At 25.1% G+C, this 9,391-nt stretch overlaps 5 annotated features.

The window, feature by feature from the left end:
* Window positions 1–332: 332 nt before the first annotated feature.
* Window positions 333–361: a microsatellite.
* Window positions 362–2,937: 2,576 nt separating this feature from the next.
* Window positions 2,938–2,961: a microsatellite.
* Window positions 2,962–3,063: 102 nt separating this feature from the next.
* Window positions 3,064–3,093: a microsatellite.
* Window positions 3,094–6,496: 3,403 nt separating this feature from the next.
* Window positions 6,497–6,880: a mobile genetic element.
* Window positions 6,881–7,023: 143 nt separating this feature from the next.
* Window positions 7,024–7,281: a mobile genetic element.
* The last annotated feature ends 2,110 nt before the right edge of the window (window positions 7,282–9,391 follow it).

Genomic DNA, 9,391 nt, shown 5'->3' on the forward strand with positions numbered 1-9,391 from the left:
TTTACTTTAGACTTTTGTAAGGATCGCGAAGGTCCATTATGTATTATATCAAAGCTACCTTCGCAGAGGAACCTACTGATGAGAAGGCTCCTCATAAGAGGTCATGTGAATAGTCACATGATATATAAAGATATAAACCCCACCCATGACTACTGAACTCTGAAGTTCAGTAACAATCTCTTTGAATAAGGATAACTACCTTTGAATCTATTCGCGAACATTCTTCTTTCACACTAGTTTCCAACTCTCGCGGATCATAGATCCTTATACTTTTAGTCTTTACTCTGCTTCCTACTAGTAATAAAATACTAACTTTTTATAGTATTCTACCCATAGATAGATAGGCAGATAGAAAGATAGAATTAAATATTAGAGTACTATCTCTATACCTATATTAACTATTAGTAGAAGAACTAGATAAGATAGCTATTATATATCTAATTTATCTATAATAATTCTAAATATTTAGTACTAGGGATCTCCCTAGTATAAGCCCTTATAGGATGCTAACCAGAACTATAAATAGATATTCTAAGGAGTATAGATAACCTAAACCTAAATACTATAGAAAGAGTTAAAGACCTATATATAATAAGGGAATTCCTATTAATTAGGTTAGACTTAGTAAAAAAGGCTATAAAAAAGGGCTATAATTAGAAAAGACTAGATACTATCTTCTAAGTTAAAAACTAGGTAATGCTCTGCATAAAGAATATTTAAATAGATAGATTAAGTAAGAAGTTAGATAACTAATAAATTAGATCTTTCTAGATAGTAAATACTATAGGAAAATAAGCCTATAAGCTAAAACTTCTATTATTTTATCATATATTATACTCTACCTTCTATATCTTACTACTAGAACTATATAAGGAAATTCTAAATATAGACCTAAAACCTAGCCTAGTAGTGCTTAATAGTAGCTAGGAGTAGTATATAGAAAAAATTATAATAGATAAGATAGTTTATAGAAAGTAGTACTACTTAGTTAAGTAGTTAGGGTAGCTAGACTCTAAAAATATATAGGAACTAGAGGCCTATATTACTAATACTATAACTTTAGAAACCTATATTATTATAAAGAGGCATAATATAGCAGAAAATATACTAAATATATACTAATAGTATAGGAAAAGATTAAACTTTAACTAAAATATAGATAAGATAAATACTAGCTACTAGTAATAGTCCTAACTAAAAAACTCTACTAATAAAATAAATTTCTAAAGATATCTATATACTATAATTAATAGCTAAAAAGACTACTAATCTAATTAATAAAGTAACCTAGAATAGAAGAACTAGTATCTATTATAGTAGGACTTTCCTAATTATACAGGGTTTTAGGGGCAGGGAGTAGAAGTATTAGACTTAATATTAGAGGTATTATAGGGCTAGAGTCTATAATATTAATATATAGAGTCTTTAGTATCTTAAGGACTATAGGAGTAGAAACTAATAAATTTATAATAATAAGAAAAAAAGCTAATAGAGCTAGCATTATAATTATAATAGTAGGAAATAAGGAAATATTAGGGATAGAGAGGGTATTAATAAATTCTATATTAAAGTTAGAGTCTTCTATAGTATAGGCTATAGTAGCCTAGATATCTAAGATTATAACTATAAGAGCCTAATACTACTAGGGTTATAGGATCTAAAGAGTAGTATTAATTTATTATTTTTTAATCTATAGGATCTATATAATATTAGTATAGCTACTAAACCTAATAAAAATACTATAAAAAGATATTAATAAATACTATATATAAATATACTTCTACTTAGTATAGAAGCATATAGTATAAGCCTTTTATTTATAGCTAGATACTACCTAATAATTATAGTACCTAATCTTAGGGTTATAGATTTCAGCCTAAAGGTAATAAAGATAGGGGTTCTTATATAGAGAAAATACCTAAAATTAACTAAATTAACTAGAATTAGCAGTATTTAATATATCTTAATAAGAAAATTAATATACTTAGCAGGTATCTCAACTAAGGATATAAAATAAAGTAGAAGAGTAGTAATAAAAAGATAGTAAGTAATATTCATTTATAGGGGAAGGTAAAGATAAAGATAACTAAAATAATTATAAAAGAATCTATAGAAGAGGAGACCTCCTTATATACTATAGTATATATTTATAATATTATTTAACTATACTCTTAATAAGTAAAGCCTATTTAGTCATAGAGAATAGTAGAATAATAATAAAATATTATAGACTAAAGAACCCCTAGCTAATTAGATTACTAGAACTAACTAAGAGCTCTATCTCTCTAAGCTAAATAGCTAGAATTAGTAATAATAAAGCTATTTAAATAACTAGAATAATAGAAAATCTATAACTTTACAGGCTCCTACTATAATAACTAATTAGAAAATATTATAGGATTAACATAACCTTATACTTAATAAAGGAGCTATGGAACCAGCCACCCTAGAGTAAAATAATTAAACTAAAGTTATATAGCTATTACAGAATCTAGAGAATTAACCTATATCTAGTAAGCTAGTAAATCAGAGATTATATATTAAGTAAAATTAACTATAGGGCTATAGTCCATAGAGAGAGAAGATAATTATTAGAAATAATACTAGAGAATAATTCTACTAAATAAGCTAGGTAAGGCACCAAGGCTACACCCCAGTAAATAGTAGGGCTAGTCTAGTATTTAATGGTCTAGTATAAAACCTTGCTGGCAGAGGAAGATTCTATAGACCAGTGATTAGTTCTCCTAGTAATAGTACTATAACTCTGTGATCCCTTCACGCTGATCTATTACCATCTTCTATTGGATATTATACCACTTTTACAACTAAGGGAATAATAGCATAGACTAGGGCAGTGGTAGTAATAGTGGCTTTTATGGCTAGACTAGGGGTTAAGGGGCTGAGGGATATACCCTAGTCTAGGCATCCTATCCTCCCATATACATATATATATATATATATTCATGGTGGTACAGTCTGAATAGGATGGCTGCTAGTGATGTATGACTGCCACTCACTAGGAGCCTCCAGTATGGCCCAGCTTGGCGCTAAAACAGAGCAAGGAATTAATCAATCAATCAATTAATCAATCAAGATCTAGGGAATTTCAATAGTAGTAATATAGTGATATTCAACCATGCCCACCACTCCTGAACCTACCACTCCCCCTAGATCATCTGAACCTAAGCAGTATTCTGTGCGTCTTACCCAGGATGATCAAATTCAGATTCTAGTATTAAGAGATGCAGGATTTACCTACTAACAGATATCTTCTTAGCTTCAGATTACCCATCACGAAGCCTAATATGCATGTTAAGCTTAATAAGCTACCCCAAAAGAATCCTTATAGCTAGCTACTAAAGCTCTCTAAAGAAGATGTAGATAAGATTATTACCTTTATCTTATCTTCTAAGTGAGCCTGCTAAATATCATACTATAAGGTAGTCTAAGAGCTTAATCTCCTAGTTAGAATGATAGCCCTATCTTAAGCCCTTAAGAAATGAGGTTATACATAGTGTAAGGCTCTACAGAAGCCTCCTCTCTCAGAGAAGAATAGTCTTAAGGGTCTAATTTAATCTATGCAGGCTAGATGAAAGGCAGTCATCCAGGCAGAAGGGGGTCATACAAACTATTAGAAATCCACAGAATTTCACTATCTTATTATCTTCCTATCTTACTATTCTGTATATGGATTAGATAGTGGCAGAATTGATAGGATAACTACCCCTGCCGGGCCCACTGACTTAATGAATTTACTGGGGTGGACCACAGTATTACTTTCTAACCAATGCCCTCTTACTGCATAATATATATAATTCTCACCTGGCCCATTAAAAACAGGCTTTTTATTACTAAGATGCACCTACAACACTTATGGGATAGTGGCTAGCCCCACCATTCTAACAAAATCACCGGGGTGGACGTAGTAAGTAGGTATTAACTATCTTTTTCTTCTTACTATTATTTATTATAGTATAATAAGTAATGAAAAGAAAAAAGGGGCTTCTATACAGAGGTGTGGTGTAAAAGTATACAACAGTCATGTGACACTGTACATACAATTCCTGAATGCTAATTGGCTGTAGGTGTGTGGGTCTGCCAGATACTTTTACCACACCTCTGTAGTAGTAGAAGTGTTATGACATGGTAGACATGGAACTACAGAGGTTGTGATGGATATGATTGATAGTGGAAAGATATCTTCATTTAATAATGATGTCTATGATAGAGATACTTAGTTAGACTAAATCATATACTTATCATCTCTATAGCAGAGATATCTAGTTAGACTGTTATGGGGAAGTGGAGAATCTATATATTCCTTAAAACTGCTATGGCAGGGAGCTATAGATGAGAAGGTTATATCGTATGGACTATTCATATGATATAATCCCCTACGTAAAAAAAAGCGGCGGCCTACTATGTGTGATGGTCTGGTCTTACCTCTCCAGCACTAGCATAATGATGTTATATTCTGAATCAAGTCATGTGATGTAATAATATATAATACACCATGGTAGAGTAGTTGTAACAGAAAACATTCAGGGACTTTGGGATGCTGCGGGAATGCTCCTTATTAGATAATGATTAGATAGTATATTAATAATTTAATAACTCTAAGACTATAGGATAGTCTTAATTACTAATTAATAGAGAGGTAAGGATTAGTCTCTATATTAATCTATAACTTTCTATATTTAATTATATTCTATTCTTTATTATTATAATTTTAATCCTTTATTTTAGTTACCCACAGGAATAATAAACTATTAAGTAAATACTAAGAGTAGCTTAGAATTAGATAAAAGTTAATCCTCTATTTAAAAAAAATTAGGATCTTACTCTTCTAGATCTCTCTATCAAGAATCTAATAGCTATATAGTCTACTATAAATTAACTAGAATAATATTAATAATTATAAAAATATATAGCTTAGCTTTAGTTATAAATCTAATAAAATAAACTTAAATCACTACTATATCCTTTATAAAAAGCATCCTCACCCTTAAATAAATATTAATATAAAATTAAAATTAAAGATATACCCTAATTTAATATTATCTTTAATATTTAATAATAATAAGAGTAGTTCTATAATCTATAATATAATTTTAAAGAAGCATCTAATAAGTATAATTTAGAATATTAAAAGATTCTAGAAGTAGTTAGTTATATAACTCTTACTTACTAATAGAGATAGTATAAATATATTAATAAAATAATACTAGAATAGAGATAATTAGCTTGAAATTTATAAGTTATATATCTAGAATAGACTCTAACTCTAATTTAAAATATATCTACTTTGGATTTAGATATTATAAGTTAATTATAATAAGCTAGATAATAAAATAACTAAGATCTAAGAGAGTTTTATATATCTTAATATATTAGAGTAATATTTCTCTTATCTAATAAAAAAAGAATAAAGCCTTATCTTTCTTATAAAACTAATACCTAACTTTATATAATATATAAAGGAACATATGTTTAAAATACCTAAAATATAGAATGAAATAATCTTAATTATAATATATTACTAGTAATTTTATATATATATAAGAAAAAGATAATATAATAATAAACTATTCCTAAAAGAAAAATAATTATCTTTTAAAATCTAAAAGAGAATAGATACTAGGGAGGCATTAAAGCCCTTAAATAATTATTCTTAAAAAAAAATATAATATTTTACCTATAATAGTTCTAACTACCTTATAAATTACTACCTAAATAAGTAAAAGTAAAGTAAAACTAAAAGAATTTATTATATAAAAGCTCCTAATTTATTCTTAGAAAACTACTAAGAACTAGAGATAATTACCTATCTTTAGTCTAAAATATAAAATTAGAGATAGCTTCTTATTTTTTAGTGCCTATATAGATTTAAAAAGGTATAAAAATAACTATAGATATAGATATAGGTGCTAAATATAACCTAATTAGTATTTAGTTAGCTATAATATTAAATCTATAAAAAGCATCTTTAAATCTACTATATCTAAAGGTAGCTAATAATACCTCTATCCCTTTACATAGAATCTTTATTATATCTATTAGTATAAAGGATTCCAGAGGAATATAATATAAATTTATAAGATTATATATAGGAATTAATAAGGATCTAGCACTAGAATCTAGTCCTATTTTACTATTTATATCTATATTTATTAATCTTTATATTTATCTATCCCTATAGGATAGAACCTAGTAATTTAAAGCTTAAAATCTTTAAATCTTAAGTACTAGATTATTTATAAAAGCATACTAGAATTATACTTATATCTTTACTATAATAAAATTACTTAAAGAGATCTAGTTACTAGGTAATAAGGAGGATATAACCTCTATTATAAAAGATTTAGGTATATCTACTAAATTAGTAGAGTTTATAGATATCTTCTCCTCTTAAAAGTTAAAAATACTCCCTAAATATAAACTAAGAGATTATTTAATTAATATAATTAATAATAAAACTCTATTATTTAGACCTATATATCCCCTTTCTAAAAAAGAATTAAGAGTATTAAGGGAGTATATCTAAGAAAATTTAGAAAATAAGAGAATTAAATTATCTAAAAGTCTAATAGAAGTATTAATCTTATTTATCCCTAAGAAAGATAGTTCTTTATAATTATATATTAACTACTATAGATTAAATAAGGTATTAGTTAAGAATTATTATCCTTTATCTTTAATTTTAGAAATTCTAGATAGGTTAGCTAGTACTTAATTTTTTAGTAAAATTAATATATATAATACTTATTATAGAATCTAAATTAAGGAAGGAGATGAGTGGAAAATAGTATTTAGAATAAGATATAGATATTTTAAGTATACTATTATATCTTTTAGATTAACTAATACTTTAGCCTCCTTTTAGAATTATATATACTTAGTATTATATAATATTCTAGATATCTTTTATATTATATATCTTAATAATATCCTTATCTTTTTATTAATAAAAAGTAATTATTCACAGTATATTAAAGAAGTTATATCCCACCTTAATAAATATATCTATTTATAAAAATATCTAAATACCCCTTCTTCTAATCAGAAGTTAAATTCCTTAGAGATATTATATCTAAGAATAATATTAGAATAGATAAGAAAAGAATTTCTAATATCATTTCTTAGTCCTTATCTAAGAGGTATTATAATATCTGGGTCTTTCTTAGATTCTATACTTTTTATTCAAGATTTATATAGAATTTCTTACTTATTACTCTGCCTTTAACTTCTCTTCTAAAAGAAAGTAAAAATAGGAAACAGCCTAGAATATTACTATTAAATCTAGAATAATACCGTACTTCTTAGCACCTTATCTATATATTTTAAATAGCTCTACTACTATGATTTTTTAACCTATAATTACCTATATAAATTAAAACCAATGCCTCTAATAAAGATATAGTAGGAATATTAATCTAAAAAGAAGAAAATAGATTATACTATATTATAGCTTTATAGTTGTAAAAAATTATAGGTGCTAAATTAAATTAAGGAATATGGTTAAGAATTTTTTATTTATTATTATTTATTTATTTAAATAATAGTAATAATATATTAAAGGAGTATGTTATACTATTAAAGTTCTTTTAGACTATTCTAATTTATAAAGTTTTATAAAATAACCTAAGCTAAATAGAAGATAGGCTTAATGATATATATTACTAATACTCTATAATTTTATTATAAAATATCACCCTAGAAAGAGTAATCCAGTAGATATTCTATCTTAATTAGACTTCTTAGAACCTAATTATAAGGCTATTACTAATAATCTAATATTATTATATAAATAATTAGTTCATCAGAATATCTTAATAATTTAGTATTTATTTAGAGATAAATCCTAGGTTAAGTATAGTAAGATATCTTTATAGGAAAGATCTAAACTTAGTATCTATAAATTAGTAGGTAGATTTTTAGCTACTAGTATAGATTTAGCTAATTAGGCTATTATTAAAGAACTAAATTAAGACTAATTTATATTTATCCAAACTATAAAAAAAGGCTTATAAAGCAGAAATAATCTTTAAAAATAATATTTCTATAGATCTAAGAGTTCTTATAAAGAATATTTTAGATAAGGATTAGGAAACTATTAGAAGGAAAAAGAGTATTATATTAAATAAAAGCCTAATAAATTACTAAAGAATTATATCTAATAATATCCTCTATTTTAAGTTGTAGCCTTATATCCCCTTAGGATAAAGCCTATAGTAGGAAATTATATGTATTTATTATAATAATCTCTTATTAGGCTATTTTAGTAGACACTAAATAAAAGAACTAATTAAGAGGAAATTCTATTAGGCAAACTTATAAAATAATATTAAAGAATATATTAATTTATATCTAATTTACTAGTAAAATATAATACTATAATATAAATTATATAGTACCCTTTAATTATTACTAAGTCTAAGCAGACTATGGAAAGAATTATCTATAGACTTTATAATTAATTTACTATATATCTATTCCTAATATAACTAGGTTAACTCTATCTTAGTTATTATTAATAGATTCATAAAAATATACTATTTTATTACTATATTAATAATAATTAACTTAAGTAAGCTTACTAATATCTTCTATAAAATTATTAAATTAAAATATAGCCTACCTAATAGAATAGTATTAGATTAAGGACTAATTTTTATAGATAATTTCTGGAGTGATTTATACTACTAATTAAAGATTAAAAGATATTTAGTAATAGCTTTATATTTATAAATAGATAATTAAACTAAATATGCTAACCAAACTCTGGAATATTATTTATAATATTTTTTTATAAACTTTCTAGATTATTAGCTAGGTCTATTACCCATAGTTAAATTTATATATAATAATATAATTAATAAGTTAATAGGCTATATACCTTTCTATACTTTTATAGGCTATAATCCTAATTTTTATATATATTCTGAGGATAGAACACATAGGAAGGGGATCCTATCTATAATAGAATAATTAATAAAAATAGAAGAAACCTAGTTATAATTATAGGAAAATTAGTAAAAAGTAGTAGAAAGATATGCAAAATATTATAATAAGTACTATAATTAGCTAATTATTACTAGATTAGGAAGTAAAGATAGTACCTATTAATATGGAGACCTAGTAAAACTTTCTATAATAAATATAAAATTTAAGAATATATTAAAAAAATTAGTACTTTTATTTTATTAGATCTTTTTAAGTGCTTAATAATGTTAGGAAATAAGTATTTTATTTATATTTACTTAAAAAATACTATCACCTATATAATATCTTTTATATATTAAGAATTAAACCTTAAGTAAATTAAGAATACAACACTAATAAATTACCTATGCCTAACTTAGAAGATAATAAAGAATAGAAGATTCAAGAT

Source organism: Aspergillus clavatus, genomic scaffold (assembly GCF_000002715.2).
Source record: "Aspergillus clavatus NRRL 1 1099423829750 genomic scaffold, whole genome shotgun sequence".
Classification (NCBI taxonomy): Eukaryota; Fungi; Ascomycota; class Eurotiomycetes; order Eurotiales; family Aspergillaceae; genus Aspergillus; species Aspergillus clavatus.